Raw genomic sequence first — 25,164 nt, 5'->3', positions numbered from 1 at the left:
CCTTGTGCATGTAGATCTTTGTGAGCTCAGGGGAGTATTTCTGATTAAGTGATTTCTAGACAACAGGGGTGAGGACTGTGCCTCTGCAGCTCTTTGCTGGAGTGGTCAAGGACTTCAAGCAATTTCACTGACCTATATTCCCAGTCAGCTAATGAGAACTTACTAAACTCTGGCATCTAAGATAACACAGACTTCACCCCCCAGAGCCACCTAAAAGTATTTATTGAGTCATGGCACTGTGCTAGATACTAGCAATAAAAGAAAAAGGAAATAATACAATCTGATCCTAACAGGATTTATAGTCTAGTGAGGGAGGTGAATATCAAAGAATCAAAATCTCTGCTTTCTGATCCTTGAGGAAAGGCATCACATTAGATGGCTGAGGTATCTGGATGCTGAAGGTTTCTACTCTCAAGCATAGAAGTTTTATTTTATGTTCACCACTTTTGATCAGACATACTTTCTAGACATATCATTTAATTGCTTTCCTTTTAAAATAAAATATTTGGTGAGAACTTGACTTCTCTTATTGATTCAGATTGTTGTTCTTGAGCATATTTTCAACATCAGCCTTCATCCTCGAGGACTCTTGTAGGGACCTGAACTAAATGGCCCAAACTTCTGAGTTTCTTTTACAGGTGTTCTATCTCCTCTGCTCTCAACTTTGGCTGATTTCACTGTGCTAGCTTTTTTTATAAGTCATTTTCCTTCGAATGTGCTCCTGCTCATCAGTTGTGGGCTTGAAAATTAGGAAACTAGGTTTATCAGGCCATTTGTTCAGTTGCTGTTACAGAGACCAAGCTAGGCAGGAGTTCAGGGCTCTTTTCCTCCAGTTCGTTATGAAACTCAGGTTCTTCATGTCTTGTTGATTGGACAGTCCTAGGGTATCATCCTTGTCAGCATTATCAAAACTGCCCCCTAGCTCCATCCCCATCTCCATGGTCCAGTCACACAAGGGCAAAGAGGAAATAGAGAGCAGGTGTCTTCCTTCTAAGAACGTGGCCCCAAAATGAAGTACATCACTTCCACTCACATCCCATTGGCTAGGACTTAGTTCTGTAGCTGCACCCAGCTGCAAGGGAGGCTGGGATATGTAGTCTTCTTGCAGGATAGCCAAGAATCCAGGTTTAAATCTTAGGAGTTCTTCTACTGAAAGGAGGGGGAGGGAAAGGATATACACTCAGCAGTCTCCGCCACATTGGATCTGTTGAAGTTGCATGTCAAGTAAATGTAGGTGAGCTCTCATTGAAGACGCAAGGTGCTCTTCTACAGAAAGAGCACCTGATTTTGACAGTTTCATCTGTTTGGGTTGTTCAGAGGCCTTTTGTTTCTTTGTTGTTGCTTTGGATTATGATCACAGACAAGACATTGGAGGCTAACAAAGCAGTCTTGTGTTCAGACATCTCCTACCTCAACACACACAAGTGAGAGCATGAAAAATGTCTCAGCACCCATAAGCCAAAAACACCATTCCTTTAAAGCTTCCCAGGGCTACAAAGCCTCAGCTGTTCATTCCCACATACCTTTACCAAGCACCTTCTACAAGCCAGACACTCATCTAGCTGGTTGGTGTTTAAGCTGTCGGGACATGGGAGTCATAGTCTGATTACACAGCCCACCTGGAATTCCCATGGGTCTCTCTCCTCCCCCATCTCTATCTCCCTTTATCGGACATCCTTCATGCCTATCAAGTCTTGTCTCCAGGAGCTGGAGTAGGTTGGTGTGGGCTCAACAATCTTATCCCTTGGCTGCTGCTTAAAAACTTTCCATGGCTCCCTTTTGCCTGCTAAAGGTCCAAATTCCTGAGCCTTGTGTTTGAAACCTTTTAAGACCTGTCTCTGGCCTCCCGTTCTGGCCTCAGTTCCTCTCTGTGGGGCATGTTCAGGGATCAGTTCATCCAGGGAGGCTGAGACGCAGGTTCTGTGTGGATGGCACCTTGGCCAAGGGGGCTGGAGAGCTACCAAAACCAGCTCTGGGTCTTGGCTGGAATACCCACAACCCAGTTTCCTCACAGGGCATTCAGTCAAGGGTACCTGGGAATTTTAGTGCAAAGGTCTCCCCTCCATTCTGTCTAGATCCTTCCAGGAAGGGAGTAACATTGGCCCTGTCTCTTGCTTGCAGAAAATGAAACTAAGCACCTGACATGTATTTTATACTCACAGCCCCTCTATAAGGTAGGTACTCTTATTGGACTCCTTCTATTTGTATCATGGCGCCCACTTTACTGTATGGAAATTAATCTCAGTGTGGTTTAGTAACATGTACAACATCACACAGCTAGTAAAAGGCAAAGCCCAGATTTAAACCAAGGTTCCACTGAATCCAAAGACCATGTTCTTTCCACTTAACAGGACTTTCTACAAGAACTATTACCCCGTACACAAGTGGGTTGGTGTGGGCTCAAATATCTTATCCCTTGGCTGCTGCTCAAAAACTTTCCATGGCTCCCTTTTGCCTTCTAAAGGTCCAAACTCCTGACCCTTGTGTTTGAGACCGTTTAAGACCTGCCTTATTGTCCTTCCACCCTGGGGTCAGATGCTAGTTCTGTAATGAGGAGCAAAGGGAGGGCAAGCTGCTTTTGTCCAGATTTTACTTTCTCTCACCAGTACCATAACAAGAGAACAACAATTAGTATTTACTGAGCATCTACTTTGTATACAATATCTCATTTAATCCTCACAACCACCCTTTAAGGATGTCACTGTTTTTTCCCCCATTTTACATATGCAGAGAATGAAGTGCAGAGAGGTTAAGTCCCATATTTGGAGGATCCAGCTGGGGTTCGAATCTAGGCAGCTAGAGTTCTTAAACATTACTCTTATATTTATCTGGCTTATCTTTGTTCCCACCAGCCTTTTCCCTGGAAGAGGATAACAGAAATGTCAGGGCCCGGGGGCCCCAGATCCCAACAAGCCCAGCCCTCTTGAGAGGGAAAAACAAAGTCAGAGAGATCAAGTGAACTAACCAAATTGCACAGCACACTGACAGCTAAGCTAGAGCTGGGACCCAGATCCCTGACACCCTGTTGCCACTGCATAAGAGACATCCAAAAGCCTTTCTCATGAACAAATAAATGAATGAATTGGTGGGAAGTGAAGAAATGGACAAATCTTGACAGAATCTTTTCTAGTGGCTCACTTTGGGTTTTCAGTAGATGGGTGAGTCAAAAGAACCAGGGGGTGGGGGCTTGGGGGACAGGTGCTTGGTAGGGAGAGGCATAACCAGGGTATGCGAGCCTGAGAGGGGGCGCTGTATAGCTAGTTATGGGGAACCAACCCACCCAAACACCGCTACCCTTTGCCCCTCCCCCAGCGTCTCAAGACCTTGTATTCAAACTGCTTCCTCTATCGCCCTCTTATATTGCTGACAACCCAACTGTTCAGAGATTTTTCAACAGCCCTCCTAGCCCATTAGCTACTGTACTGCAAGTACTGGGTAAAGTCTATTCAATGAAGTGCGCAGGCCCCTGCCTGGGAGATCGTCAGAGCGCCTGTTTAGTACCGACCCGTACTATGCATACTGATCTCTGGGGCTTCAAAAGCTGGCACCTGCCTCCAGGGTCAAAGCTAGTTGTCTCTAGCAGAGTACCCAGGACTGCTGGAACAGGAGACCTGCAGGACTGTGCCCCAGAGCACACTGGAAACAAGCCAGCTCTCTTCCTTGGGCCTCCCGGGCAGGGCTGTAGCTGATTCGTAGATCTCTCCATTGCTGGGGAAGGCGGCAGAACCGGGTACCAGCCACTGGGCAGGTGCCAGGAGCTGGTCCCTGAGAGGGGTAGATTGCTGCTACGTTTATGCAGTTGTGTGTCTTTCCTTGCTTTGGCTTGCCGGGTAGGGAAGGTTTGGAAGGGGGACATGCCTCACAGGAGAGCTTGGGGTAGGGGTGAGAGCTGTTGGGCAAAGAGTGGTCTAGTAAGTCAGCTCCTAGGCCCAGAGCATCAGAGGGTGCTGGAAAGCCTGCAGCAAGGGACAGCAGCCTTGTGCGTTTGCGACGGTGATTTGCAGATGGTTCCTGGTAGCGAGGAGGTAACTGAGGAGGAGCGGGGGCCTTTGCATATGATAATCCAGCCTGGGTTCCCCGGCGGGTCGGAGCAGCCTTGGGGCGGGGCCGAGGCTGGCTGCTGCCGGGGAGGAGCCGGGGCGCCGCTCCCGCGGTGATGCAGACGAGAATTTGCTGACAGTCCCTTGCCAGGTAGGGGCTGGCTTCACCAGGCCGGCGAGGAGGAGGGCCGGCCCGCAGTCTCCTCCCAGGTAGGGAGCGTGTTGCCTGTCACCGCATCCCCGCGTCCTGAGCACCTTGCCTGGGGCTGGGGCTGGGGCCGGGGCGCCGAGGGCGCAGTTGTGGTGAGCACGCGGGCGTTACCCGCCAGGCCGGGAGAAGGGGCTCAGAATCCGAGTCCTGGACAGGGAAGGGGGTGGGAAAGGACCGCTTCCGGGAGGGATGGGGGTGGGGGAGACTGCGCCACACACCCTTGCCACGCTGGCTGTCCCCCAGCCTGGACCCAGGAAGGGTGGCCGCCGCTTGGTGGGCCATATTCAGCGGGCTGGTGGGGTGTGGGCAGGAGACTTGCCTGGGGTCCCGGGCTGCCTAGGGCCTGCCTGACAGCAGGTGGGAGCTGCCTCTCTGACCACCCCCACCCCGGGATTCCCTGGGGCTGTGCCGCTCACTCCCTGGCCTGGAGTAGGAGGGGTGCGCTCTCCACAGTTATGAGTTGCGACAGCGTCAGGCCGCGCTGCTGCTGGTGTGGGTCTCATCCCGTGCTGAGTGGGCCCAGCTCCTGGGCCCCCAAGGGCAAAAGATGCCACCTTTTCTCATACCTTTCAAAGAAAGGTGCTCACTTTCACCCTCACTTTGGCCTTGAGAGAGAAACTGGATTTGGCTGAGGGGCCTGGGGAAACTGAGGCCCAGGGTCCTGTGGTTTCATCAAGGTCACACAGCAGGCCCTACAGAGTGACCTTCCAGGCACTGCCTTGACCTGATGCTGTCTGAGGGGCAGGGGCCGATCTCACTCTCTAGACCTCTGGTTCAGTCTGGGGTGCATCCTACCCCCAGCACCCCCTTTCCTCCTTCCTGAGAGTGGAGGGAGTCACAGCTTCTTTGTGGGGCTCCAGGGTATCATGGGTGAGGTTTGCAGAGATCAAAATTGTCTGAGGACAGGAGAAAATTGCTCATCTGAGCTGGGGGGCTGTGGGTCTCTGTCATCTTTGTGGGTTTGGGGAGAGGAAGGCCCAAGGGGCAGCCCAGTTTCAGGCTTCAGTCTCACATACCAGCCCTGATGAAAGCCCTGTGGAAGTTCCTGGGCTGCTGTGGGAAGGACAGGGGTCGAGGAGATGGACTTCCTCCTTTAATGGCCGGGCCGTTAGGTCTCCTAGGCGAAGAGGCTGGGAACCGCGCTGGCAAGTCCGCCTCCTCTCAGCATCACCCTCCGTGGTTTATCACCGAATCCCAACTCCTGTGCCCAGGAGAATGGACTCCATGGGATCGGTTGCCTTTGGAGGTGAACTTTTCCGGAATCCATCTTGTCCTCCTCCCTGGGACAGATGCCTTTCTCTGGAGGGAAACTGAGGCAGGGAGAGAGCTATATTTTCTTTCAGAGCTGGAGCCAGCCAGTGTCATTGTGCAGGTGAGGAAACTGAGGCACAGAGAGTGCGTCTAGTCGCTCTGGCTCTCTTACCTATCTACAGGTCTCCTGACTCCCCAGCCCACCACAGGGCAGACTGGAGGAGACCCCTTCCTCCTCCTCCTCCCCAACAGCCACCACCTCTGCTAAGGCGAGACTGTGAGTGCCTCCTGACGGGTGCAGGCAGATGTCAGTGATAGGGGACAGCACCAACGTTTTCCCTTAAGGTAGGTTCTCAAGTTACTTGGGAAAGAAGCGACTTGAAGAGCGGAGCCACAGTCACTTGGTCACCTTTCTGTTGTGTCCCCACAGGGTCGCACAGTTTCCCTTAGAGCCAGAGAAGCTAGATCCCTCCTGCTCCGGGGCCCGCAGCTGGGATGGCTGCCCAGAGGGGCCGCAGGCAGAGGACTTCAGATAGGAGGTTCTGCCCGCAGTATTCTGAGGAAAAGCGAGTGTCACATGCCTGGTGCATGAGCTGCTGCTTCTCAGACACGCCCTCTGGACGCAGAGCCCCTGAAGCTGGCCCCTGGTGATGCCACAGCATGCCCTGGGCTGCATGATGGCCACCAGTACTCCCTGGGGTGACCTGTGGGAGGGGATGGGGTTCCCAGTAAGCAAGACCAGAACGAGCTGCACATGGGGTGACAGTGCAATGCCAGAGGACCCACTATGTATCTGGCTCCTCTGCTAGGGTGCCCAGGGGTCCCTCCAGGCCTTCTCCAAGAGGAAGGACACTGGCCCATGGCCCCAGGAGGCTGGGGCTGTGTTTCTCCTAGCTAGCGAGGCAGAAGCAGACCTCAGAAAGGCCTTGGGTCCTGGGAGGAGAACCACTTGAAAAGCAGAGCACCTGGTTCTGGACCAGAGCCCCTAGTGGCTGGCACTCTGCCCTCATTTCCCCTACCTGCCAGTTGGGCATGAAAACACCTTCCCCAGGTGGATGGGAGGCTGTTAGAAACGTGTCAAGTGAGACCATTGTTCATGGCCTCAACAGAGTCTGTGCTCTACAGCAGAGAGGATGCCCCCTCTCCCCAGGGCCAGTCTAGGGCAGCCTCCCCCAGCCCACTTTTGTCCCTTGAAGACTTCCTCCCCCCACCCTCTTTGGCTGTCTGTGATATTTAACAGGATCTCCATGCCTGAAAATGATGGTGGCTGGCAGCACAGGGAACCTTCCCACAAACCTGTATCCTACTGATTGGCTTTGCATCCCGTGGACTCTCCACTCTGGTTCTTTCTGGGAAGTAACTGGTAGAAGAATCATAGGGATAATGGGCACAAAGTGCTGAGAGCTCTCTTTGCCCAGTGTGTCCAGGGTGCAGGGAGTCCCGGGCATTCACGCCCATGGGCAGGCTGGCTCTGGGAAAGGCTGTGATGAAAGTGCTTAGGGGAAGTGCTCAGCTTGAAGTGGTATCAGCAGCTTTTAGTGCACCGTTTGCCTGAGGGGGGCCTGGTGCTCCCTCCCCTTCCATCTCCCAGGAGAGCAGTGGTTTTCACAGCTTATTCACACGTCAACAGGGGTGGTGTACACTGGACTCCTCATTCTCGCTCATAGGTTGGCTGGTGCAACTCATGCAAAATAGGGTTGCAGGAGGAGCTGAGATGGGAATGTGAGCTATGATGTGTCCGTGTTCTAGATCTGTCTGATTGCTCTGGACTAAGCAAAGGTGGCTCTTCAGAAGATCACCTGTGGCCAGAATTCTGTGTCCTGTGTTTATAGGGCAGGATGTGCACCCAAACTGCCATGTTTCTTCCCAGCCCCTTGGGGGCTGGTACTGAGACATGCAGGGGCAAGGTGAGAGGGGCAGGAGCACCCCATTATCACCTCCTGCCTCCTCCAGGTGATTAGTACAATACAAAAGTGAAGTGAAGCCTGGACCCACTTAGAAAACCAGGACCCAAGTGTCCTGGGGTCCCTTTTCTCAGCCTTCCACTCTGCTGTTTTGTGCGAGCACCCTCAAGACAAAATCGGGACAGAGCCTCCAGATGCTTGGTCATACTAAGGCAGGGCCCCTGGTACCCTCAGAGGACCGGAGGCAGAGGGGCCAGGCCAGGTTCCAGTGGGGAAGCCAGGCCTTTGGTCTCCCCACTGAGTGGCCTTGCCAAGAAGTGGCCCTGAGACAGAAGCCCTCTCCTCACGCAGGCTGTCTTCTCAGAACCGTGCCCAGCTACAGGGACACTGGCCTCAGGACACGGGATCCTGGTAAAAGAGCCAGGAATCCTGAGGTCTTTGGAGGTACAGATAAACAAAATGGGCTTATGGCTGGGAATACGGCTGCTTGTCGGGTTTTGATGTGGAGGCCTCATTGCCTCAGGTGTCTGAGTGGCAATGACTTAGTCGTAAGCCGGGAAGACAGCTGGACACTCACCCTGTGCCCTGTGGGGAAACCAGATGTGCTTCGATGGGGGGCTTGTGAGCACAGAGGACAGGGCACACAGGCTCACAGCCCATGGGGCACTTGGCAGCTGGGTTTCCACCTGCTTCACTACCTGCTCACCTCTCCTTTGTGCCTTCTGCATTCACAACACAGTGAGGGGGATGAATGGAGGAAGTAGAAAGGTGCCGGCATGTGCTCAGTGACTAGAAGGGGTCTGTCCATGTTCTCACCCCTTTACCCACTCGGTGGTAGGCTGTCCAGGGGCCTGTGGACTGGCTGGCCACTTTGGTGGCAGTGGCTGACCAACAATGTTGATTGTACCAATGTTGAGTGTGTGTGTGTGTGTGTGTGTGTGAGAGAGAGAGAGAGAGATGGGAGGTGCCTGTCCTTCAGTAGAAAAACAAGCTGTTCTTCAGCTGGGGATCCCTCCTGGGCTGGGACTTCATGTGCCCAAGCGTGCAAACGAGGCCAGGCTTTGGGGAGACATTCTCAGGCACCAGAAGAACAGCTCCAGCAGTGTCCCTGGTCTGAGATCCAGTGCCGCTCAGTAACTTCACACTCTTGTTGGTACTTTTTAACCCTCTGCATGTGGCAGGAGAGGAACAGAGCAGGTATGAGCAGCCCACTTGATAGACAAGAATGGTGAGGCTCAGAGCCACACACAAGCACAAAACAGAACTCACACTGGGCCCCAGCAGTCTGATCCCAGCGGGGTGGCCCTCCTCCCTGGAGCACAGCTTCCATTTACCTGCTATTGTGCTGCGGGTGGTTTTGCTGAAGTTGCTTAAGACAAAAGGACTTGGAAGTGAAGGTCGTGCACTTCTCACCTTCCCCTCCACTCTGGGCAGGGTGTCCAGAACTGGGTTCTGCTGAAGGACAGCAAGGAAAATAGAAGGATAGGACTGCCATCCCACCCCCAGCCCATGCCCTGGGACACACTGAAGGCAGGTCCAAGGGGCCAGGCCCAGGCGTGGGAAGGAGGTGCAGTGCAGCCAGGCACTGGCTCCCCACTTCACGGAGGGGGCTCCTCCAACCCCCGGCCCAGGCACCAGCGTGGGGCGAGTGGGTGGAGGGGATGGGAAGCCATGGCCTGGGCTCACAGAACTGCAAAGACCTGCTTCCTGCCTGCTTCCCTCACACTCTGCTCTGGTTCAAAGGCTCTTCCTGCATGGGATGGGGAACATATCAGGTGACCTTGGAGGTTCTACAAAATACACATACCTTTTCTACCCCTGCTCACTCCCAGCTTGGATGAGAACTGCTTTTCCCACAAATCAAATGTGCCTGGATTGTCCCACCCACCTGCTCCTCCCAGCCCAGTCCATGTCCCCATCCCCATCCCCATCCACATCTGTTCGGAGTCTCCCTGCCCTTCAGAGTCCAGCCTGAATCCTCCATGAAGGATTCAAGAAGTCCAGCTCTCCTCCATGAAGCCTTTCCTGGATCCCAGCCAGGGCAGGTCTCATAGCCTTTAATGCATTTGTCCCATTTAAGTCTGTTTCTTCTGCTAGACAGTGAGCTCATCCTTCCATTTGTCAGGTGCACATCGAGTGCCAGTCACACACATGCCCTCTGGAAACTCCATGAGGAGGGGCAGGTAGACAAGTCAACACAACTTCAGAAACGCTACAGTAATGGAAGTACAAAGTGCCAGGGGACATTTTGGTAATGGCACCTAAAGCTGAAAATGTACATACTCTATGACCAGCAGCTTCACATGTAGGTGTCTAATTACCTAGAGAAACTCATACATGTGCATGAGGAGACAGTTCCAAGGACATCTAAGGTACCACAGGGATTAAAACACAAAAAAGGGGTCTCCACCTCAGTATCTTCAGTATCTACAATAATGGAGTTGGCAACTAAAATGTGGTGTTGTATAGCAGTTAAAATATATCTAGTTGCAGGATTTTATATTTTCTGAATTATACTTCCACAAAGTTGCCATACACACATATGCACACGTACCTATTTGTATTAACGTGAATACATCTCAAAAACAATATTGCAAAAAAAGGAAATTTCAGAATAATACCACTAGTCCACATTTAATTTTAATAAAAATCACAAAAACTTTACTCTCTGTGATTTATGGATATAAACACGTGCAGTGGTGCAGTTCCTACCAAGTTCACACTTGGGGTGGTCTTGGTAACAGAGAGAAGGAGCTGAGGCTCAAGCGGACATTCTGATGTGTCAGTAACACTTCTTTTAACAAAGTCCTGAAGCAGAAATGACAGCATGTTATGTTAATTCTGTTGGTTTTGTTCTTTTAACTTTTTTATGTTTAAAAATTTTCAAAATTAAAAAAAAAAGTCATCTGGGATGTCAGAGGAAAGGCATTGACTTTTCCCAGGGACGTCAGGAAAGACTCCAAAAGGAGGTGACAGCTGGGTGTTGAAGGCAGGGTGGGAGTTGGCAGGTTGAATTGGGTGTGGGCGAGTCGGGAAAAGGAGATGTAGGTGTTTAAGGCCAAGGAATACGTGGGCAGGCTCTTTGCACTTTTTAAATGCTTGTTGAATGGCTTGTGTTTGCCAAGCTGCCCCTCCCCTGCTACCTTCCTCATCCCTGTGCCCTGAGTCCAGCTTCTCTATTTCTGGGCTGTGTACATAGTAAATAGGCTCTTGAAAAAAAGTCATGTGTCATTTGAAGATTTGTAAAGTCTAGACAGTCTAATGAGGGTTGAGGGAGGAATGAGCTAAATATATAAAATTGAACATTAAAATGGGGAAATAGCCACTGATACAGAGAATATAAGAAGAATTCCTAGTGGATACTGTGCTCAACCACATACAAATTAAGCTGAAAACTAGCTTCAACTGTTTTCTGAGAAAATATAAATCATCAGTTCGGCCCCAGAAGACCTAAAAACCGCAATAGACCAATAGTCATGGAAGAGACAGAGGTTTCATAAAGCTCCATTCCAATAAAACCCAACTTTAGATAGCTTTTAATTTCTATCAAGCCTTCAAGGAAGATATAATTCCAATGTCATTTAAACATAAAAAACATAAACATTAAACATAGAGAAGGGAAGATTCCAAATTAATCTATAAAGCCAGCACAATGTTGATAAAGCACAAAAAAGAAAAATTACTAAAACAAATCTCATTTATGAATATTGGTGCAAAATTCATAAATTAATTGCAACAAATAGAATCATACAGCATCATGTTAAAAAGATGAATGCACCACAAGCAAGTGGAGCTATATTCCAGAAATACAGATTCATTAGGAGAACTATTAAAATAATTGAGCAAACTAATAGTCAAAAGAGATGAAAAATGCTAAAAATGTCTAAAAGGGATTTGATAAAATTCAACATATGTCTAATTTTAACCCTTATTTAATAGGAATAGGTAGCTATTGCTTAACATGTTCTGCTTATGTGTGTGTGTGTGTATATAGAAATACATATAAGAGAAAAATGACCACCATTACCTTCATTCTTTAACACTTCTTTAGAGGTACAAGCCAATACAAAGTTTGAAAATAGAAGCTATAAAAGGAGGCAAATTTATCAATTAAAATTAATAAGATTGGCCACCTGGAGAAAAACAAACAAGATAGTCTATTGAAAAACTATTAGAAATAGTAAGAGAATATACTAAGATGACTGCTAATATTAAAAACACAAATGAATAGCTTTCCTGTATATATGAGCTTCAGCCTCCTTTAAAATATAATAGAAGGAAACATTTGTGATATCAGTAAAAGCGCTACACATAACTAGAAGTAAATTCGGTCAGAGGTGGCAAGAACATCTCTGATCGCTGCTATTCACTCCTGGTTCCCTGGCACTTAGAACAGGGCCTGACACCTAATAGATTTTTGTCGCCTGGTAGAACTGGCTCACAGATCAATGGAATCTAGACAAAGACCTAAGCACTTTCGATGTGCATTGGTGATCATAGCCAGAGCCAACATGTAGTAGTCCCCATGTGCCAGGCAGTGTTCTATGCCCCTTGCCTGTTGACTATTGATTGCCTGTTGATCTATCCTGGAGAATATTCTCTGTGTGCTTGAGAAGAATATATTTGCTGCTGTTGGGTGGTGTGCTATGTGTATGTCAGTTGGGTCCGATTTGTCTCTAGTGTTGAATATATCAAGTCCTCTACGTCCTTATTGATCTTCTGTCTAGTTGTTCTACCCATTATTGAAAGTGGGTTATTGAAATCTCCTACTATTGTCCCTTCAATTCTGTCAATGTTTGCTTCATATACTTGCGTGCTCTGTTGTTAGGTGCATATGTATCCATAATTGTTACATCTTCCTGGAAAATTGATGCTTTTTCATTATATAATATCCCTTTTTGTCTCTTCTGTCCGTTTTTGACTTAAAGTCTATTTTGCCTGATAGGAGCTTGGCCACCCTGCTCTCTCTGGGTCACCACTTACATGGAATACTTTTTCCATCCTTTCACTGGCAGCCTGTGTGTGTGTGTGTAGCCAGCTAAGGTGAGCTCTTATAAATTACACATAGTTGCGCCTTTCTACACCCTTTACCTGAAATAACTCATTTAATCCTCACCATAACCCTAGGCTGATGGTGCTATTGATCCCCATTTTTAAATGAGGTGACTGAGGTGCAGAAAGGTTTGGTAACTTCTAGATCCAGGGAGGCTGGAATTTGAAGCAGCACTTGACTCAGAGATCATGCTCTTTGTGTCATTCCCACTACATAGTTAAATGGAGATTTTGAATCTAGAGGGAGGGAGGGAGGGAGGGGGGAAGGAAATGGATTATTAAACATGACTTTGAGACAACTATCTAGCTCTTTGGGGAAAAAAATAAAGCTGGATCTTACCACACTCCTTATACCAAAATAAACTCTAGAAAAAAAAGATTTAAAAGAAGGAAAGATAAAAGAAAGAAATTCTGATAATACTTGCAGAAAACACAGACAAATATTTTTAGAATTCTCTAGTAAGGTATAGTTTTGTCTACAGAAAAATCTGAGACTTCCATAAGCAAAAGATGCCACAAATAAAGTAAAAGGAAGACAAATGACAATTTGCCATCCAATGACAAAAAATTAATTGCCTTAATTTAGAAAAACCTCTTTAAAATTAGGACATTAACAGATAGTTCACAGAAAAAAATAAATGCAAAGGCCAGTCAATCAATAAATATGAAAATAATGTCTGGCTTTAACACTAAAACAAGAGATCATTTTCAACTCTCATATTGGCAAAGTTAAAAAATTTGACCATGTGTCAAGGGTGGGGGCAATAGGCACTCTCATTCCTGGCTGGGGTGTGCAAACTGGTTTATCCTCTTCAGAAGACAATTTGGCAATATCTCCCAGAATTTTAGGTGCACCTGACCTTCACCTAGGGATTTATACTACAGCTAACCTCACACATATGCACACATATATAGAATCAAAGATGTTCATTGCAGCTTTGTGCAACAAAAATGTAGGAACAACCTAAACCCATCAATAAGGACAATTCATGTAAATTACAGTGCATCTTTTTCAATGGACCACTATGAGTGGCTATAAGAATGAAGGTTCTGTCTGTGTTGGTATGTATTAATGTGTGGTGTATATTCATAAAACCAAGATAGAGTACCAGGAATATATAGGCGTATATAAATATTTGTCAGTGTGTTGATGGAAAAATTCTCAGGGAAAACTTAAGCAGGAAACTTGACAATGTTATGTTTGGGAGTAGAAGAAAGGTCTGAGATAGCAGGGGGACTTTGCATTGTGTATTACTTTAAATGGTTTGATTTTTTTCCCCCAGAAGCATGTTATTTTCTGAATTTAAAAAGAATATTTAAGAAGAAACCACTTATAGAGGGAGAACACTATTTAAAAGTCCTCACCTTAAACTTTCTTTTTAAATTTGTTACTCAGTGCATTCTCCTCTTGTTACATTCATAATTTTAAATCTGGAAGGCCCCAAGAGATCATCTCCAATCTTCATTTCATCCATGAGGAAAATGAGACCTAGAGAGGCTTCAGCCAGTGCCCCGGGGACCCCTGGCTTGTCTGTCTACTGAGTGCACCCCTCTGAGGCTGCCTTAAGGAAAAGGGAGCAATGACCCTTTTATACATGGGATCAAAGCTTCTCCCTTGGACTTGGGGGCCCTGTCTCAGCATGTAATCCAGCGAGTCTTATTTTACGTGCATCCGCATAGAAACCTGTTAATATCCTGATTTGCAGGCGCCTTCCTGGAGACTCTCCTTCAATGGGCTAGCTTAGGGTCCTTAAATCTGCATTTTAGCAAGCCCCCTGAGTGATTCTGAAGTCCTACTTGAAGTCCCCTGAAGGTGATCCCCCACCTCTGCTCTCCCCAGCTCAGCCTTGCTGGCAGTGTCTGTGTATCTAGGTTGAAGCCCCCCACCCCAGCAAGGGAGAGTGGGGTTCTCCAGCTCACCAGTGGCGAAGTCACAGAGCAGACCTAGGTGCTTGGACTCCCAATGCAATATTCCATCCCTGGCGCCCCTCCCCTCCAGCCTTCTCAGCTGGGATGATGGATGACTCCCCAGCTCACCTCCCTCCAGGGCTGGGTAGCTGGATGTGGAGGTGGGTTGCAGATTGGGGGTCATGGCTGCATCTGGGATGCCTCTCAACCCCTCAGCACTCACCTGAGGCAGCCCTCTTGGGAAGGTGCTAACAAACATCTTGGTGCTAGAAGGGGCCTGGCCTGCTTGGGCTGTGGGAGGAGCTGTGGGGAGGCTGGGGAGGACTAAGACCCATGCTTGCCTGCTGAGAGTGCTTCCTTGTTCCTGTGCCACAGAGCCACGGAGAAGCCTTCATCTTGGATAGAAATCAAGCAGGGACACAGCTGGGCCACTCAGAAGCACCTGAGGACTGATCAAAAAGAGAGAGGGCCAGCAACAGCAAGCTGCCTGGGCCCTAAACTAGACCTGCTGCTCCAGGTAGGCACTCTTGCCATGATCCCACCCACAGGGCTAAGCCCCCAGCACCAGCTCCGTCCTCAAGCCAGGACGGGGCCACCCACTGCCCATGGCCTGTGGCTCTCCAGCCAGTGTTTGGACGAAAGCTGTGGATGCGTGCAGGAAAGTCCAATCCCCTCTCCAAAGGACACTGTCCCAGGTGACCCTGGCTCCTGAGGTATGGGAAGGGGGTCAAAGACTCTCTGGTTCTGATTAGGATGCCCCCTGCCCTGCAGAAAAACCCTAGGCTAAGCTGCTAGCTGGGACCCAAATGGCTCTTGCTCAGCTGACCCTGGTTTGGAAGAGGCCCAGAACCCGGCTAGACATGGTTCTTCCCAGAGTTCCCTGCCTCTCAATATTTTTTTCTCAGGAAAGGATTATGACAGATGATATCTTCACAGACTCTTAGAGCTGGAAAGGATCTTTGAGATATAATTCAACCTCAGTCTCCTTTCACTTCACAAGCATTATGTATATCCATAGTGTCCTTTAAAATGTTGTAGCTGAACATCTCAGAGGAACCAGATGTTACCTCATCCAAACAGTACAGGAAGCCCTTGGGTCTCAGGTAGCCCTTCCTAGGCCCTACTGCCTCCTCCCCGCGTGGCCTCAGCCAGCCCCTGCCCCCGGCACCTTTCCTCTCCTTTCACCTACCTGGTGACTTCTAGCAACTCACCCACCTTTGTGAGAGGGACACTGGCAGTGTGGACATCCAAAACTAGAAGGTGTTAAGGCCAAGTTAGCATCAAAGTGAGGCTTTCTTCCATATTTAAGTAAGTCAATAAATGAAACCAAGAAAGGATTGCATAGTAGAGGGAGGCTATAACAGTGTCTATATAAGCATCTCTAAAATCTCTTTTCCATGAAAAAGTTGTCCTATATGGGTTGACCAAGAACATTGCTACTATCAATAAAAGTGATCTTAGATACAACTCTTTTCTGTGTAGATCAAAGTGCTTGGTGTTCACATCTCCCTTCTAATTTCCTGGTCCAGCCTCCTGCGAGCCCTCCAGAGCAAGGAGTCAGCGAGTCAGTATTTCATTTCTGTCCCTCCAGCCATGCTCAGTGCCCCAGCCCACACTGGGCCTTGTTTGTCTAGATTACTGTGACTGGCAGCTTTGAATAGTGGTAAAGAATGGGGGCTCCGGAGCCTGCAGGGTGCAATTCCCAGCTTCACCAGCAGCTAGCCTGTAATTTCTGTGTAAGGCAGTCTTTTCATCTATAAAATGGGGAAAAAAACAGTACCCTGCAGTGACTGAGAAAATTAAAGTTAATATCTATAAAGCACTCAAAACAACATGCAACATGCAGTGAATATTTAAGGCACATTAGCTCTGGTTCTTGCAAAAGCTGTTCTCCTGCAACAACTCTGCCTCCTGACTCACCTCTGCGAAGCACAGGGTTGCCATCTCACTACCCTGCCCTAGAATCAGCCAGAGCTCCTACTGCCTGTTTAGTGACTATGCTTTAACCTGCCCTTGAATGGTCTCAAAGGCAGAAACTCAGCATTTTCCTCACATCCAATAGAGAATCTGTAGTGTCTGCTGAGGAAGAGGTTTTCACCCTCAAGGAGATTGAACTGAGTCCCTAAGGAACTAAAGTGCAGCCCCCTTCAGCCCCTGGTAGGCAGGTTGCTCCAAGCTCTTCAGCCTCCCCAGCCATGGCCCAGCTGTGAACAACCCTGGATGCTGGGCACTGGGTCTACACACAGGGGGAGGTTTGGTTTCCCATGGATCTGCTAGGGTCTCAAAGGCAGGCAGCCCTGTCTAGACTCCCAGCCTCGTGGTACACATCAGAGTAAGGAGAAGCCAGAAAGGCAGTGACACAGTTATAGCACACACTCTTGCATGAATTCAGGCCGGGTGGCAGACATGACATCACTGTCCTCATTTATCCCTGGGAGGTGGCCAAAACTTCAGCTCCCATAGCTCAGGTGGGCAGCCCAGGCCAGCAGAGACCACTCCTGACCTGGTGCCTCAGAGAACTCGGCAAGGCCCCACCCTTCATCTCAGCTGCTTCCCTGGCAGAAGAGAGGCCACATACTATGGAAGAACAAGTACTAGGTTTAGGTAGGACAGACCTGGGTCCGAAACTAGGCTCCTCACCTGGTGGGGAGTCTACCTGTCATTTCTAGAATATTCCACTCTCTGCTTCCCTCCTTCACTCATTGTTCCCCTCTGCCCAAAGCCCCTGTCCTCACTGGTTTCTGTTACCCTAGAAATCCCACCCGCCACCTCTCTGGAGCCTTCCCTAGGGGTGTGATCTCTGAGCCACATCACCTTGACTTGTGCCTTTCTCTTTGTGGCCCTTACTCTTCCCTGGGTGTAGGCCTTGGTTTAACTGTCTGATCTTTCCACCTGGCTGGAAGTGCCTTGGCCAGGGCCTGGGGCTCTTTCACCTCCAGCAGGTGTAGGGCTCAGCAGACATTGGCTGTACTGAGTATGCTCTGGCTCCAAGTACCCCAGCAATACTGGGATAAGCCAGGGGGGAGTCTATGGCCCACTCGGACAAAGAAGGCAGAAGCAGGAAGCCAGCAGAAACGGACAGTGGGAACAAAATACAGATGAGATACCACAGAGGAACTAGTGAAGGAAGGAGAGAGAGATCACCAACATATTTTTTCCCGAGAGGCAGACTGTCAAAGACAGGAGGATGGGTCTCTTCTTCCCCATAAATAGTTACTACTCCCTTCAGCATCCCAGGCTAGTGCTTCCTTGTGTCTAACTAGAATACCTCTTGCTGCAGCTGGCACTCATTTCCTCTCCTACCTCTGGATTCAGGCTGCTGTTCAAGTTTTCCTTCAGCATGGATCAGAGTGATTTCCCTGACCCCCACTCCAGAGGCAAGAGCAAGGCTGGCCCCTGCCTGGGGGCTTGTGCTCTACTTGAGGGGGCCAGTGACCCCAGGAGACACACAGAGACTGCTGGGGGCCAAAGTATGGGGGCACCATAAGTCGCGGAGGTTGTGATAGCCAGTTGCCTCTCAGCCCTGCTTCAGGGCTAATCTTCATTACGAGAAATTCTGTACATACAGAGTCCCCACCGCAGTAGCATGGTGATTCTCAGGCCCCTCATGTTCCGGCCCTTTCTGCCTATCAGGCCCCGTGAAGCCATGTGAGCCAGACCCTCGGCCCCTGCCATCTGGCTCCCCACTGTCGCTGGAGCAGCTGTGCCCAGAGAGAGCCCCTCCCTCCGCCTCTCCACAGCTCCTGCCCCCAAGGCAGCCACCTGGCTCCTGCCCTATTTAGACAGATGGGGCTGGAGCCTGGTGTCCCTCCCATCTCTGCCACCCTGTGGAGTGGTGCCTTTCCATCTGGGGGACGGGAACTCCCCCTGGGCGGAAGCCTCCATGCAGTCTGAGCCCGCCTCCCTCTTTGCTTTGCACATGTGAGGTCTCCTCCTGGAGTCCCAGCTCCTCTCCAGGTCAGAGGCCTCCTATGCACTCAAAGCTAGGAATGGGGCTGCTGAAATCTTGGGGTTGTTGTGAGGATTGAAAGAGTTCATGCTTGTGGAGTCTTAGCACAGTGCCTGGCAGTGAGCCCTCAAGTAATATGACTTCTTCTACCCATCCTTTAAGAGCTGCCTTGGTTAGCACCTCCTCCGGGCTACTCTTCGGGGTTGGCCTCAGCTCAGTCAGGTGCTCCTCCTCTGTGCTCCCAGCACCCCTTCACAAAGCCTCTGGAGTGCACTTATGCAGACCTGTCATGGTGTTCCTTTGTGGTGGGGGTGGTTTCTGTACCCACAAGGATCTTGTGCCTAGACTACAAGGGCCTTGAGTGCAGGGATCAAAGTCTGGCCCACTATTTTGCTGAATAAAGTATTTCATGAGTGCCAGATAGGCAGCTGAGAAAGTCAGACTGAGAGAACAGGCTTGACCCTGCCAGGCTTGACTTTTCCAGGGCCTGTGCTGAAAGATCAGGATGCCCACACCGAGGCCTGGGGGATGCAGAGAGGGCTGAGGAGGAGCCCATCCCTTGTCATATGGTCTAATGCTTCGATCCTGAAAGCATGGTGTCATCACCAACCAGGAACTTGTTAGAGATGCAGATTCTCAGGCTGTACCCCAGACCTACTACATCAGAAACTGTGGGGTGGGGCCCAGCCATCTGTGGTGTAACAAGCCCTCTAGGTGATGCTGATGTACCAGAGCCCGAGAGTCACTGCTCTAATGTTTCAAAGCAACTCAGACTCATAGGACTTGGTTTCTCTTGGGGGTTTCTGCTCTACTGAAGGTTTCCGAGAATGCTATCAGGCTGGGTGCACAGGGAAAGGCTTTTGCTGGACCCACTCTCCTGAGCTTGAGACCCTTCTGCTGACAGGGTAGGTGCAATGTAGGACAAGCTCTCTGTAGACCTCCCCCTTCCCAGGTGGCTAGAGACCACAGCAGGTGCTGCTCCATAGGCCTTGATGCTAGTCCCTCCCCATTGCCATTGGCCAGTATTCCCTTGAAGTTCCTGCAGCAGGGGCCCCAGGGCAGACTTCTGGAACGTTAGGGCTTGAGAGAAGCTCTAGAGATCATTGGCTATATGCACATATGCTCATACACACACCAAAACACAAATAAGCACACACACACACAAATGCATAGACATATATAACTCAACATACACACGTATGAACCCATAAACATGCATGCACCCCAAAATATGCACAAGTACCCAAAATCCAAATTATAGTCAAAAAAGCATTCCCACGCATATCCAAATACCCTCAAAACATACACAGACACCCTACACACACACACACACACAAAACAAAACAAAACGTTGATACACCTCAAAATACACAAGAACAACAGACATTTATTCTCTTGTAGTTCAGGAGGCTATAAATCTGAAACCAGGTTGTTGGTAGAGCTATGCTCCCTCAGCAAGCCCTGGGGGATAATCCTTCCTTGCCACTTTTTAGCTTCTTGCTGGCAACCCTTGGCATTCCTTGATTTGTAGCTTCATCATTCCAGCCTCTGCCTCTATCTTCTCTGTGTGTCTCCATGAAGCTGTCTTATAAGGACACCAGTCATTGGATTTAGGGCCCACCCTAATTTGCAATGACTTCATTCTAACTAATTAAACCTGCAGAGACTGTGTTTCTAAATAAAGTCACATTCCATGGTTCTAGGTGGACATGAATTTGGGCGGACAACATTCAACCCAGTACATTCACCTGTCCCCAAACACACACGTACAGAGACAGACAGACAGACAGACACAAGCGCCTCTGGCAGATGAGAACTGAGATCTGATGGAAAGAGAATCCCGGTGTCTGCCCGTTCCTCCTCCTGGGTCAAGCTCAGTGTAGGTCCTGCCCTATTGTAGCACGAATCACATGGTGCTGCTTTCACCTTGGTTTGCTTTGTCTCATTTGAATTGGTTAGGTGTGCACATAGTACAAAACTCAAAGTAAAAAGAGAAAATATAATGGAAGTAAGTCTTCCTCAACATGCTTCAGCCTCCACCTAGCACCCCCTGAGAAGGCGACCACTGTCAAGAGTTTCTTGGGTCTCCTTCCAGTGGAAATCCAGATGCAGGCAGCTGCACATGAGGCACGTGCCATCTGCATTGTGCGTTCTTCATTGAACAGAGCATCTATCACTGCACTCTGATTGTGTTGCTTTCACTGCCCCTTCCTAGTCCAGTGACAGCACAGAGCAGGGGTTCAGTTACCGCTAGTTCTATCTACACATCACCAAATCGTCATCATCAGCCGGTTGGGTCCGTGTGGCCTGAGCTCAGCCTCCTGGCTGCAGATCCTTGGCTCTGCCCCAGAGTGTGGCACTGTCCACCAGAGCCCATTCTGGCAGCAGGCAGAGCTGGGGCAGGATGGCACCCAATAGCACACTGCCTGTTTGCGCCTGCTGCCAGACACCTTCATCCCAGCTCTAATGGGAGCTGACTCCAGAATCCACCTGAGCCTGTGCTGAGACTGGCTTCTCTGCCTCCCTGCCCTCCCCTCTCAATCCACTTGGGACTCCTGTGGAGGAATCTGTCAGGAAGAGGCTGGGGAGAGAACAACACTGCCGGCATCTTAGCCGGGTGGGGGCTGGTGGGGAAAAGGCTGTTGATGACAAGCCCTTTGCCCAGTCTTTGCAAGGCAAAGGCTTAGTCTGGACTGTTACCATGGAGACAGGAATTAAGGCAATAACTCAGGGTCAAACTAAACCTGCAGCTTTATCCAGTCGCGGTTGGTATATTTGCTCCACAACACTCAGATATGAGATGCAATGTGCCACATTTTTTTCTCAATCAAGATGTAAATGGCACCTTAGGCTGAGATTTCACCATGCCCTCAACGTACTGATTGAGCAGAGAGCCCCATGGGAGATGGAGATGGACAGGGGCTGACTCGCCCTGTGAGACTGGAAGCCAAGGAAATGTTGGCCAGCAGCTCCCTTTGCGCATATGTGGAAGGAAAGGCTTAGGTCACAGGATTTGTAAGAGCCCCTCCAGCCAAAACACTTTGGGTCTGAGATCATGGGAGCCCAGGGAGACCCCCCCCTGGCCCCACTGATAGTCATTCGTTCCTTCAAGTATTTGTGAAGCACTGAGCTCTACCCAACACAGCACTTGCTCTGTGAAGCAAACACAGCCACCAACTCCGTTGTCAAGAAGCTTTCCATCCCCTGGGGCAGTCAGTGATTTGCCATGTCATCCCACAAATAAACATCAAGTGTACTAGGTTCTGACAAGAAAAATACTTAATGGTACTGAGCCATTGCTATGTTCTAGGTACTCTTCCAAGTGTTCCATGTGAATTTCTTCATGTAATCCTCATATCTACCCAATAAGGGGGATGCTATTAACATCACCATTTTACAGATAAGGAAACTGAGGCAGTGGGAGGTTAACACACTTGCCCAAAGACATGAAACTAGTAAATAGCAGAGACAGGATTTGGACCCAAGATGATGACTCTCCCTAAGGACCCACACCTAAATGCCACACTATGTCTGAGGCATGGAATGTGAGAGCATGAAATATGGGGCCTTGACCTGGCCTGGAGTTCTTTCCTAAGGAAGCAGTGTTGAGATTAACTAGTGGGAGAATGAGTTAACTCATGGGAGGAGGCAACATTCCAGGTAGAAGGACAGGCATATGCAAAGGCCCTGTGGCAAGAGGGAAGGTGGCATGCTCCAGGCATTAAGGGAAAGATGAAGGAGGCCAGGGAGTGGAGAAGGGGAGAAATGGAATGGCAGTGAAGCAGAGCAATAGACAGGCCTTGTTGACCAAGTCAAAGAATGACAGGAAGCCCTTCCCACTGAGGCCATCACGACCTGCAGGCTAACTCAGCCTCACCTCGTCAGAAAGGCTCCCTGGACACTCCAGACTGGGTTCAGTGTCTTGTCCACTGCAGCAGTGCTTCTCACACACTGCATGTTGTAATCACCTCTTAGCTGAGGTCACCCCCACACACCATTCTAGAATGAGGTTGGTGAGGGGAAAGACATATGTCATTGCCCTTAGCACCAACTGCCCTGTAGAGAACTGGAAAGAATGCTTGAAAGCTACAAGAGGTGGGGGAGGATGAGATTCCTGAGGAGGGGTGCTTGGAGTGGCTGCCTGGAGGGAGCAGGGTCCAGCCAGGCCTGCTGGTGGAGCATCCCTACTGGGGAAGGACCAGGAGGCCTTTCACAAGATTAAGAAAGGAGGGAGCAGGGGAAGCCAAGGCCTTTGAGGAAACAAGGGGCCTCCCATCAGCTGGAGCTGGGGCTTCTTGCAGGGAGATGAGGAAGGTAAGACTGGAGGGGTCCCTGAGGCCCCCTAGAGCAGGCCAGGAACTAAGATCTCAGATGTCAGAAGGAGCAGCGGTAGCCAAGCAAAATCTCAAGCCTTGGATTCAGACCCCCAGCCCGTCTCTGCCTTGCCGCTGCTAGCTGTGTGATCCCGGGCAGGCTCCTCACCCTCCTCAGCACCCTCATGTGTAAAATGGGGACAGTCATCACCCTGCCTCAACAGGGCTTTTAGGAGTAAGGTGAGATGATGACGCTTCATAACCTGGAAGAAAGGGCACTCCAGGGCCTCCATCAGGTACCTCAGAGACGGTCCAGAGCCCAGGCCCATTTCAGGACCCCCATCCCCACCCCAGGTCAAGCCTTGGTCTTCCTGTACTTCTTATCTTCTCCCTAGGAGTCTAGGTTTAGACCAGTCCCCAGATTAGCTATAGGATCAGTGGCCACCATTTTTCACAGATCGATTGGGGGTGGGGTGGGGCAGAGCAGGTGGTAGGGCAGGCTGACCCCCACTTGCCCAAGTGAGAGCTGTGTTGGGAGGCCACCAACCTCCCTCCCCGATCACTGCACCTGGGTCTTGATGCTGTAGCCAGCACAGTACCATGGCAGCCAGGAGGAGCCATTGATCTGAGGATGAAGGGTGCCTCTGGCTTCTGGATAGACCCCCAGGGGCTTGGTGGCCACACTGTCCTGCATGGTGCAAGATCAAGCCTTGCTCCCCCTGCACCTGACCCAGCCAGACCCTGTGGGGTGAGGGAGGAGGAGGCAGCATCCAATGCAGGCCTTGAATCTTTTTTCTGGGTAGGCAGCCTACACAGAAACTAGTGGGCCCTCCCACTCCCTCTGCCCCACCAATGAGCTTGAGTGGGAGCTGATCAAAATGAGGGCACTCGAGGAGGATGAGAAGGATTCAATGCACAAGGAGGGAGGGAAGCTGATCGAATGGTGTGCCTAGAAGTAACAAACCTTCCTTCTGAAGTATGATTTCTAGTTATAAACTGGAATACATGCTCAGATCAAATAGTTTTTAAAATTCAGAAAAAAGTTTTTAAAGATCACTGACAGAACATAGCCCCACCATCCAGAGATAACTGGCCTTTTTTTCTGTAGGCCTGGTTTTTCATTTTCTCTTTCTCCCCTCCCCTACCTTTTTCTTTTAGAATTGAGATAATCTAGTTTAACAGCATTATATCCTGCTGTTTCTCTATTTTGACTTTACTGCAAGTGGGGAGTGGCCCCTCCCCCTCCCACTGTCTCCCTGACTCACCGTCCGACTCCCATGGGCTGCCTCTCCCTCTGGCCTCCAGCCCCATTTGGACACTATTATGGCTGCTCTTTGACTGGCAGGAAGGCATGGCCCCCTGGGTTGGTTTGCAGGGTCTGGAGGGCAAGGTAAGGAAACTTTCTGGCAAGGAGGGGGTTGCGGAGGTGGATGGGTGAGAGGAAGCCAGCATGCTCGGCTTCCAGCCCTGTTCGGTTGGCTCTCTTCTGCTCTTGCTGTACTCTAACTCCCTCTGCCACCCATGGCCTTTCCTCCCCTCTAGCAGAGAGTCCCTTAGATGTAGGGTAGATCTGGGAGCCTGTCTTCCTGAACCCCAGAAATAAGCCCTCCTGGGATAAGCAGAACAGCTGTCTCCCCAGCTGTGCCTTCAGCATGATGGAGTGGAGCTAGACACTTAGATTCCCACCCTGCCTCTGTCTCTCTCCAGTTGTGACTTTAGATCAGTTACTTAACTTCTTTGAGCCTCAGTTTCTCTACCTATAAAATGGGGATATTGATCCCTTCCTCCTAGGCTGCTACCTCTTAGCTTGCTTGAAAGGCATAAGTGGTGGTCAGTGGATTAACTGTAAGGAGGCACCTGGTACAGTGCCTAGCCCATCACAAACATCCATGTCCTCTCCTTCCCCTTTCTTCTTCTGAGGCCTCAGAGGTTGTGCCCACTCTAGCCTGGAGTGTGCTCCCAGAATTCCCTGTTGGCACTTTTCTCCATTTAGCTTCTGTTTTCAGGCCAGGAGCTTCATTCCTAAGTGCTGGGACTAAGGTTCTCTGACTTGGGGATGGCATATAGCAGAGTGATTAGGAGGGGTTGGGGAGGCTCATGTCCTGGCTCACTGGCTGCCTAACCTGGAGTAGTGACTTAACATCTCTGTGCCTGAGATTCCTCATCCATAAGATGGGATAATAACAGAACCTATCTGTTCTTTTGACTTGTATAAGAAACAGAAGCCACTCTAAGAACTTCATGCAAAACAGATTTGATACAAGTAACTACACCAAATTGCTGAAGGGTTAGAATCTAGGTCTTCAGAACAGAACAGACCCACCTGACAAACAGCTCCTCAGCTACGGCCAGGATGCTACTGCTAGAGCCACAAATTCACATCCCCTTACCTGCAAGCCTGGCCTCTCACCCTGCCCCACTCCCATGAGCCAGATGGGCATTGATCTGCTGCAGAGAACTCCCTTTCTTCAATACTGCCTGTCAGCAGAACACAGCCCAAGCACAGGAAGATGGCCTCCTCCTCCCTTCTGCCTTA

At 49.8% G+C, this 25,164-nt stretch overlaps 1 protein-coding gene across 7 annotated transcripts in view; it reads left to right on the top strand.

Moving 5' to 3' along the window:
- Positions 1 to 25,164, top strand: part of TMEM63C (transmembrane protein 63C) — a 123,357-nt gene that overhangs the window by 55,329 nt on the left and 42,864 nt on the right. For 4 of the 7 annotated variants that reach the window (XM_037021368.2, XM_037021331.2, XM_037021569.2 and 1 more), the window contains one exon: positions 14,742 to 14,883. The gene's annotated coding sequence lies outside the window, so the exon portion shown is untranslated. The other 3 variants (XM_037021469.2, XM_037021515.2, XM_073242084.1) reach the window with 3 other exon arrangements.

Source organism: Manis javanica, chromosome 8 (genome assembly GCF_040802235.1).
Source record: "Manis javanica isolate MJ-LG chromosome 8, MJ_LKY, whole genome shotgun sequence".
NCBI classification, from domain to species: domain Eukaryota; kingdom Metazoa; phylum Chordata; class Mammalia; order Pholidota; family Manidae; genus Manis; species Manis javanica.
This window is presented reverse-complemented; position numbering and strand designations above follow the sequence as displayed.